This window comes from Arachis ipaensis, chromosome B4 (genome assembly GCF_059453495.1).
Source record: "Arachis ipaensis isolate K30076 ecotype BB chromosome B4, ASM5945349v1, whole genome shotgun sequence".
Classification (NCBI taxonomy): Eukaryota; Viridiplantae; Streptophyta; class Magnoliopsida; order Fabales; family Fabaceae; genus Arachis; species Arachis ipaensis.
This window is the reverse complement of record NC_142439.1, coordinates 120,237,879-120,248,242: the sequence shown is the minus strand read 5'-3', so window position 1 is coordinate 120,248,242 and position 10,364 is coordinate 120,237,879. Positions and strand designations below refer to the sequence as shown.

Here is a 10,364-nt window from a genome sequence, read left to right as displayed (position 1 = left end):
AACACAGTTACTTTATGAGTCTTGGCCGTGACCCTAAGAATTTTGTTTTCCAGTATTACCACCGGATACATAAATGCCACAGACACATAACTGGGTGAACCTTTTCAGATTGTGACTCAGCTTTGCTAAAGTTCCCAATTAGAGGTGTCCAGAGCTCTTAAGCACACACTTTTTCCTTTGGATCATGACTTTAACCGCACAGTCTCAAATTTTTACTTGACACCTTCACGCCACAAGCACATGGTTAGGGACAACTTGGTTTAACCGCTTAGGCCAGAATTTTATTCCTGTGGGCCTGGTGCACGAAATTGTGATCATCAACAATGGCGCCAATAGAATTAGAGCTCTTAAACGTGAATCACACTTTGTCACAATTCCGCACAACTAACCAGCAAGTGCACTGGGTCGTCCAAGTAATACCTTACGTGAGTAAGGGTCGATCCCACGGAGACTGTCGGCTTAAAGAAAGCTATGGTCACCTTGTAGATCTCAGTCAGGCGAGTTCAGATGGTGATGGAGAATTGATAATTAAAAGATGAATAAAACATAAAATAAAGATAGAGATAGAGATACTTATGTAATTCTTTGGTTGGAATTTCAGATAAGCATATGAAGATGCTTTGTTCCTCCTGAACCTCTGCTTTCCTATTGCCTTCTTCCAATCATTCATACTCCTTTCCATGGCAAGCTTTATGTTGGGCATCACCGTTGTCAATGGCTACTTCCCGTCCTCTTAGTGAAAATGTTCTACGCACGCTGTCACCGCACGGCTAATCATCTGTCGGTTCTCGATCATGTTGGAATAGGATCCATTGATCCTTTTGCGTCTGTCACGCGCCCAACAATCGCGAGTTTGAAGCTCGTCACAGTCATCCCTTTCCAGATCCTACTCGGAATACCACAGACAAGGTTTAGACTTTCCGGATCTCAAGAATGACCGCCAATAATTCTAGCCTATACCACGAAGGTTCCAATCTTAGATTAGAAACCCAAGAGATACACATTCAAGCTTGTTTGCATGTAGAACGGAAGTGGTTGTCAGTCACACGTTCATAGGAGAGAATGGTGATGAGTGTCACATAATCATCACATTTATCATGTTCTTGGGTGCGAATGAATATCTTGGAGAAGAAATAGACTTGAGTTGAATAGAAAAACAATAGTACTTTTATTAATTCATGAAGAACAGCAGAGCTCCACACCTTAATCTATGGTGTGTAGAAACTCCACCGTTGAAAATACAAAAGTGATAATGGTGTAAGCATGGCCGAATGGCCAGCCTCCAAGGTCTAGGGACTAAACGTCCAAAGATGAAAATACAATAGTATAAGGTCCTATTTATAGAGAACTAGTAGCCTAGGGTTTACAGAAATCAGTAATTAATGCAGAAATCTTCTTCCAGGCCCACTTGGTGTGTGCTTGGACTGAGCATTGAAGCTTCCATGTGTAGAGACTTTTCTTGGAGTTAAACGCCAGCTTTTGTGCCAGTTTGGGCGTTTAACTCCAGCTTTTGTGCCAGTTTTGGAGTTAAACGCCAGAATTCTTGAGCTGACTTGGAACGCCTATTTGGGCCATCAAATCTCAAGCAAAGTATAAACTATTATATATTGCTGGAAAGCTCAGGATGTCTACTTTCCAAAGAAATTGAGAGCGCGCCAATTGGGCTTCTGTAGCTCCAGAAAATCCACTTCGAGTGCAGGGAGGTAAGAATCCAACAGCATCTGCAGTCCTTTTTCAGCCTCTGAATCAGATTTTTGTTCAGGTCCCTCAATTTCAGCCAGAAAAAACCTGAAATCACAGAAAAACACACAAACTCATAGTAAAGTCCAAAAAAGTGGTTTTTATTTAAAAACTAATAAAAACATAATAAAAACTAACTAAAATATACTAAAAACATACTAAAAACAATGCCAAAAAGCGTATAAATTATCCACTCATCACAACACCAAACTTAAATTGCTGCTTGTCCCCAAGCAACTGAAAATTAAATAGGATAAAAAGAAGAGAATATACAATGAATTCCAAAAATATCTATGAAGATCAGTCTTAATTAGATGAGCGAGGCTTTTAGCTTTTTGCCTCCGAACAATTTTTGCATCTCACTTTATCCCTTGAGGTTCAGAATGATTGGCATCTATAGGAACTCAGAATTCAGATAGTGTTATTGATTCTCCTAGTTCAGTATGTTAATTCTTGAACACAGTTACTTTATGAGTCTTGGCCGTGACCCTAAGCATTTTGTTTTCCAGTATTACCACCGGATACATAAATGCCACAGACACATAACTGGGTGAACCTTTTCAGATTGTGACTCAGCTTTGCTAGAGTCCCTAATTAGAGGTGTCCAGAGCTCTTAAGCACACTCTTTTTTCTTTTGGACCACAATTTTAACCACTCAGTCTCAAGTTTTTACTTGACACCTTCACGCCACAAGCACATGGTTAGGGACAACTTGGTTTAGCCGCTTAGGCCAGGATTTTATTCCTGTGGGCCCTCCTATCCACTGATGCTCAAAGCCTTGGATCCTTTTTATCACCCTTGCCTTTTGGTTTAAAGGGCTATTGGCTTTTTCTGCTTGCTTTTTCTTTCTCTCTTTTTTTTCTTTTCTCTCTTTTTTTTTTTCGCATATATCCTTTTTTTTCTGCAAGCTTTTCATTGCTTTTTCTTGCTTCAAGAATCAATTTTATGATTTTTCAGATTATCGAGTAACATTTCTCCTTTTTCATCATTCTTTCAAGAGCCAACAATTTTAACATTCATGAACAATCAAATTAAAAAATATGCACTGTTCAAGCATTCATTTAGAAAAACAATAGTATTGCCACCACATCAAAGTAACTAAATTGTTATAAAATTTGAAATTCATGCATTTCTTTTTCTTTTTCAATTAAAAACATTTTTCATTTAAGAAAGGTGATGGATTTATTTTCATTGCTTTAAGGCATGGACACTTAGACACTAGTGATCATGTAATAAAGACACAAACATAAATAAGCATAATTTTTGAAAAACAGAAAATAAAGAACAAGGAGATTAAAGAACGGGTCCACCTTAGTGATGGCGGCTTGTTCTTCCTCTTGAAGATCTTATGGAGTGCTTGAGCTCCTCAATGTCTCTTCCTTGCCTTTGTTGCTCCTCTCTCATGACTCTTTGGTCTTCTCTAATTTCTTGGAGGAGGATAGAATGCTCTTGGTGCTCCACCCTTAGTTGTCCCATGTTGGAACTCAATTCTCCTAGGGAGGTGTTAATTTGCTCCCAATAGTTTTGTGGCGGAAAATGCATCCCTTGAGGCATCTCAGGGATTTCATGATGAGGAATTTCCTCATGTCCATGAGTGGGATCTCTTGTTTGCTCCATCCTTTTCTTAGTGATGAGCTTATCCTCATCAATAAAAATGTCTCCCTCTATGTCAATTCCAACTGAATTGCAGAGGTGACAAATGAGGTGGGGGAAGGCTAACCTTGCCAAAGTAGAGGACTTGTCTGCCACCTTGTAGAGTTCTTGGGATATAACTTCATGAACTTCTACTTCCTCCCTAATCATGATGCTATGGATCATGATAGCCCAGTCTATAGTAACTTCAGACCGGTTACAAGTGAGAATGATTGAGCGTTGGATGAACTTCAGACCGGTTACAAGTGGGAATGATTGAGCGTTGGATGAACTCCAACCATCTCCTAGCCACGGGCTTGGGGTCATGCCTTCTTAGTTGAACCGGCTTCCCTCTTGAATCTCTCTTCCATTGAGCGCCCTCTTCACAGATGTCTATGAGGACTTGGTCCAACTTTTGATCAAAGTTGACCCTTCTAGTGTATGGGTGTGCATCTCCTTGCATCATGGGCAAATTGAATGCCAACCTTACATTTTCCGGACTAAAGTCTAAGTATTTCCCTCGGACCATTGCAAGCCAATTCTTAGGGTCCGAGTTCACACTTTGATCATGGTTCTTGGTGATCCATGCATTGGCATAGAACTCTTGAACCATTAAGATTCCGACTTGTTGAATGGGGGTAGTGAGAACTTCCTAACCTCTTCTTCGAATCTCATGTCGGATCTCTGGATATTCACCCTTTTTGAGTTTGAAAGGGACCTCAGGGATCACCTTCTTCTTGGCCACAACTTCATAGAAGTGGTCTTGATGCACCCTTGAGAGGAATCTCTCCATCTCCCATGACTCGGAGGTGGAAGCTTTTGCCTTCCCTTTTCTCTTTTTAGAGGTTTCTCCGGCCTTTGGTGCCATAAATGGTTATGGAAAAACAAAAAGTTTTAGCTTTTACCACACCAAACTTAGAAGGTTTGCTCGTCCTCGAGCAAAAGAAGAAAGAAGAGAGTAGAAGAAGAAGAAATAGAGGAGATGGAGGGGGCTTTGTGTTTCGGCCAAGGGGGATAGGTAGTGTGTATGTTGTGTGAAAATGAAGAAGTGAAGATGGGTTTATATAGGAGTGGAGAGAGGGGTATGGTTTGGCCATTATGGGTGGGTTTGGGTGGGAAAGTGGTTTGAATTTGAATGGTGAGGTAGGTGGGGTTTTATGAAGGATGGATGTGAGTAGTGAAGAAAATGGTGGGATTTGATAGGTGAGGGGTTTTTGGGGAAGAGGTATTGAGGTAATTGGTGAATGGGTGAAGAAGAGAGAGAGAGATGAGGTAGGTGGGGATCCTGTGGGGTCCACAGATCTTGAGGTGTCAAGAATTTCTCATTCCTGCACCATGTGGCGTGCAAAACGCCCCTTGCTGCCAATCCTGGCGTTAAACGCCAGGTTGCTACCCATTTCTGGCGTTTAACGCCAGTTTCTTGCCCATTTCTGGCATTAAACGCCAGTCTGGTGCCCATTTCTGGCGTTAAACGCCCAAAATGGTGCCAGACTGGGCGTTTAACGCCCATTCTGCTACCCTTACTGGTGTTTAAACGCCAGTAAGTTTCTCCTCCAGGGTGTTCTGTTTTTTATTATGTTTTTCCTTCTGTTTTTGCTTTTTCAATTGTTTTTGTGACTTCACATGATCATCAACCTACAGAAAACATAAAATAACAAAAGAAAATAGAAATTTAACATAGATAATTAAAGATTGGGTTGCCTCCCAACAAGCGCTTCTTTAATGTCAATAGCTTGACAGTAGCTCTCATGGAGCCTCACAGATGTTCAGAGCAATGTTGGAACCTCCCAACACCAAACTTAGAGTTTGACTGTGGGGGCTCTGTTTGACTCTGTATTGAGAGAAGCTCTTCATGCTTCCTCTCCATAGTTACATAGGGATACCCTTGAGCTTTAAACACAAGGGAGTCTTCATTCACTTGAATGATCAATTCTCCTCTATTAACATCAATCACAGCTTTTACTGTGGCTAGGAAGGGTCTACCAAGGATGATAGATTCATCCATACACTTCCCAGTCTCTAGGATTATGAAATCAGCAGGAATGTAATGGCCTTCAACCTTTACCAAGACATCCTCTACAAGTCCATAAGCCTGTTTCTTTGAATTGTCTGCCATCTCCAGTGAGATTCTTGCAGCTTGTACCTCAATGATCCCTAGCTTCTCCATTACAGAGAGAGGCATGAGGTTTATGCTTGACCTTAGGTCACATAGAGCCTTCTCAAAGGTCATGGTGCCTATGGTACAAGGTATTGAGAACTTTCCAGGATCTTGTCTCTTCAGAGGTAATCTCTGCCTAGTCAAGTCATCCAGTTCTTTGATGAGCAATGGAGGTTCATCCTCCCAAGTCTCATTACCAAACAACTTGGCATTTAGCTTCATGATTGCTCCAAGGTACTTAGCAACTTGCTCTTCAGTAACATCTTCATCTTCTTCAGATGAAGAATACTCATCAGAGCTCATGAATGGCAAAAGTAAACTCAATGGAATCTCCATGGTCTCTGTGTGAGCCTCAGATTCCCATGGTTCCTCATCAGGGAACTCCATGGAGGTCAGTGGACGTCCATTGAGGTCTTCCTCAGTGGAGATCACTGCCTCTTCCTCCTCTCCAGGTTCGGCCATGTGAGACGTGTTTATGGCCTTGCACTCTCTCTTTGGATTCTCTTCTGTATTGCTTGGGAGAGTGCTAAGAGGGTGTTCAGTAATTTTCTTACTCAGCTGACCTACTTGTGCCTCCAAATTTCTAATGGGGGACCTTGTTTCAGTCATGAAACTTTGAGTGGTTTTGATTAGATCAGAGACTAGAGTTTCTAAGTCAAAGTTGCTTTGCTTAGAATTCTCTGTCTGTTGCTGAGAAGATGATGGAAAAGGCTTGCTATTGCTAAACCTGTTTCTTCCACCATTATTGTTGTTGAAACCTTGTTGAGGTCTCTGTTGATCCTTCCATGAGAGATTTGGATGATTTCTCCATGAAGGATTATAGGTGTTTCCATAGGGTTCTCCCATGTAATTCACCTCTTCCATTGCTGGGTTCTCAGGATCATAAGCTTCTTCTTCAGAGGAAGCTTCCTTAGTACTGCCTGTTGCTGCTTGCATTCCAGACAGACTCTGAGAAATCATATTGACTTGTTGGGTCAATATTTTATTCTGAGCCAATATGGCATTCAGAGTATCAATCTCAAGATCTCCCTTCTTCTGAGTTGTCCCATTATTCACAGGATTCCTTTCAGAAGTGTACATGAATTGGTTATTTGCAACCATTTTAATGAGTTCCTGAGCTTCTGCAGGCGTCTTCTTCAGATAAAGAGATCCTCCAGCAGAGCTATCCAATGACATTTTGGATAGTTCAGACAGACCATCATAGAAGATACCTATGATGCTCCATTCAAAAAGCATGTCAGAAGGACACCTTCTGATCAATTGCTTGTATCTTTCCCAAGCTTCATAGAGGGATTCACCTTCCTTTTGTTTGAAGGTTTAGACTTCCACTCTAAGCTTGCTCAATTTTTGAGGTGGAAAGAACTTTGCCAAGAAGGCATTGACTAACTTTTCCCAAGAGTTCAGACTTTCTTTAGGTTGTGAATCCAACCATGTCCTAGCTCTGTCTCTTACAGCAAAAGGGAAGAGCATAAGTCTGTAGACTTCAGGGTCAACCCCATTGGTCTTGACAGTGTCACAGATTTGCAAAAATTTAGCTAAGAACTGATGAGGATCTTCCAATGGAAGTCCATGAAACTTGCAATTCTGTTGCATTAGAGAAACTAATTGAGGCTTAAGCTCAAAGTTGTTTGCTCCAATGGCAGGGATTGAGATGCTTCTCCCATAGAAGTCGGGAGTAGGTGCAGTAAAGTCACCAAGCACCTTCCTTGCATTGTTGGCATTGTTATTTTCGGCTGCCATGGCTTCTTCTTCCTTGAAAAGCTCTGTTAGGCCCTCTAGAGAGAATTGTGATTTAGCTTCTCTTAGCTTTCTCTTCAAGGTCCTTTCAAGTTCAGGATCAGCTTGAACAAGTATGCCTTTATCTTTGTTCCTGCTCATATGAAAGAGAAGAGAACAAGAAAGTAGGGAATCCTCTATGTCACAGTGTAGAGATTCCTTGAGGTGTCAGAGGAAAAGAAGAATAGAAGGAGGAGGTAGATAGAAGAGAATTCGAACTTATCAAGAGGGATAGAGTTCGAATTGCACCTTGAGGAGGAGTGTTAGTCCTTTAAATAGAAGGTTGTGAGAAGAGGGGAAGAATTTTCGAAAATAAATTAAAAAGATTTTGAAATAATAAAAAGAAATTTGAAAATTTGATTGAGATTTTCGAAAATTAAGATTAGGAAAGAAATTAAGTGATTTTTGAAAAAGATTTTGAAATTAGAAATCAAAAAGATATGATTGAGAGTTAATTTTGAAAAAGATGTGATTGAACAGATATGATTGAGAAGATATGATTAAAAATCAAATTAAAAAAAGAAAGTTTTAAAATTAAAGTTGATTACTTGACTAACAAGAAATTAAAAGATATGATTTCTAAAATTTAAAATTTGATCCTTTCTTAATAGGCAAGTAACAACTTGAAAATTTTGAAGTAAATCATTAATAGTAGCAAGGATTTTCGAAAATAATAAAAAAAATGGAAAGAAATTGATTTTGAAGAGATATGATTGAAAATATATGATTTGAAAAAGATTTGATTTTGAAAAATTATGAAAATTTGAAAAAGATTTGAATTAAAAACAAAATCTTCCCTCTTGTGTCCTTCTGGCGTTAAATGCCCAGAATGGTATCCATTCTGGCGTTTAACGCCCAAAATGGTACCTTTTTGGGCGTTAAACGCCCAGCCAGGTACCCTGGCTGGCGTTTAAACGCCAGTCTTCCTTCTTCACTGGGCGTTTTGAACGCCCAGCTTTTTCTGTGTAATTCCTCTGCTGAGTATTCCGAATCTTTAATTCTCTGTATTATTGACTTGAAAAGACATAGTTTTGAAATTTTTTTAATGATGAGAAATAATCAAAATGCAACTAAGATCAAATAGACAATGCATGCAAGACACCAATCTTAGAAATTTTGTATTAGAGACTCTAACAAATTGAGAATGCATAAGAAAAACAACAAAACACACAAAACAAGAGAATTTAAAGATTAGAGCAAGTAAATCATCAAGAACAACTTGAAGATTAATAAAGAACATAATGCATAAATTCAAAAAAATACAAGAAGAAGAAAGTCATGCAATTGACACCAAACTTAAAATTAGACACTAGACTCAAACAAGAAACATAAAATATTTTTGATTTTTATGATTTTATAAAAAAATTTTTGGTTTTCGAAAATTATATGGAAAAAAGAATAAAGAGATTCAAAACTTTTAATAAGAATTCTAGGAATCATGCAATGTTAGTCTAAAGCTTCTGTCTAAAAAGATTAGACATGGCTAGCCAAGCTTCAGCAGGACATTACATTCAGCAGCTAAATTGATGAGAATCAATCAGCTTTTGTGATGATAAGAACATCACCTTGAAACTCTAGAATTCATTCTTAAAAATTCTGAGAAATAAAAAGAAAAGTGTAACACCCTAACTACCAAAGCTCACGCTTCCGGCTGCGCGACTCTGATAGCCCGGACATTACGACGACTTTTATACTATTTAATACTAAAATATGAGCCTGTTTGAAACTTTAAACCGCAATACTGCTCCCAAAAATACTTTTGCTATACAACGTACATCCATGCATACCATACAACGTACAGAAACTCATAAAGAGTACATACATATATATAAATATTATTACAAGCATTAACCAATACAATTCCTATCCCTCTTACAGAATATATATCAAGATAAAGGCGAGGGTACAATAAACCATAACTAAAACAATACAGAGCATCACAACAACAATTAAATAAGCTCTTCGTAACTTCTGCGCCCATATCCTGAAAGGGGAAAAATGTAGGGGGGGTGAGAACATCATCCTCGAAAGGGTTCTCAGTAGAGGGTTTTTGGGAATTACTGTAATAGGATACATAAAGATAACCGCACCAGTGATTAATAAATGTCTTATGCCTCTTTTTAAAAACAACAGTTTTCAATAAGGTAAAGTCGGAAATCTTTTCTGAAAGAGGAACCGTTCAATTCTCAAAAACACCAAAAGCCTTTCAAAAAGGTTTATCTATGCTGAACCAAAATAGCCTTTCATATTTTTCCAAATCAGAAACGCAAAACCGAAACCAACCATCGGTCCATCTCAATCCAACCATGGCCCTAGGCCCAAACAATCCAACCACGGCCCTAGGCCCAAACAATCCAACCATCAACCAAATCACCACAATCCAACAGAGTCCCAATTGCAAACACAGATAGGAAGTTCAAGCACAAACAAACAGTTACAGCAAGTAGAACAATTAGCAGTTAATCACAAAGGCAAACCAAGTACAATATGCACACCCAAACAATGTCACATAGATGCATATGATGCATGCCTGTCCCTAGTGGCTGATGATATCATCTGTCGGTTATATAGCCAACCCGACACGTCCTGGTAGCTAACCATGGACAGAAACACCCATCGCGGAGCAAGTAGGTTTGAGCTACAACCCCATTGCTACTACCCGCTCAACCCAGAGCCAGTGGAATAACCACTACTGCGGCTACTACCCAGGCGGGTGTTTAAAAGCTCAACCTGGAGCGAGTGGAATCACCACTACTACCGCTACTACCCAGGTATCTCAAACATATATTCATTCAGTTCCAGCCATGGATCAACATCCATCTCAGCCATCCGGCTTAAATTCAAAATTCATAGTCAGCCATACGGCCCATAACTCATTCGGCATTCAGCCATAAATCAATATCATACACAGCCATTCCAGCTCACGGTTCAATCCAAAACCAGCCAATATTCATAATCATACACAGCCATTCCGGCCCATAACAAAACAACACTTCCACCGTTCAACATCATTAAATTCATAAAACCGGAATTTAAGCCATAAATTACTTTTCTCAAG

The 10,364-nt window shown here is 39.5% G+C and overlaps 1 non-coding gene across 1 annotated transcript; it reads left to right on the top strand.

Moving 5' to 3' along the window:
- The first annotated feature begins 6,760 nt into the window (after nucleotides 1–6,760).
- On the top strand, nucleotides 6,761–6,868 carry LOC148568980 (small nucleolar RNA R71). Its single transcript, XR_015881472.1, has one exon. It is a non-coding gene; the product is annotated as a small nucleolar RNA R71 (small nucleolar RNA).
- The last annotated feature ends 3,496 nt before the right edge of the window (nucleotides 6,869–10,364 follow it).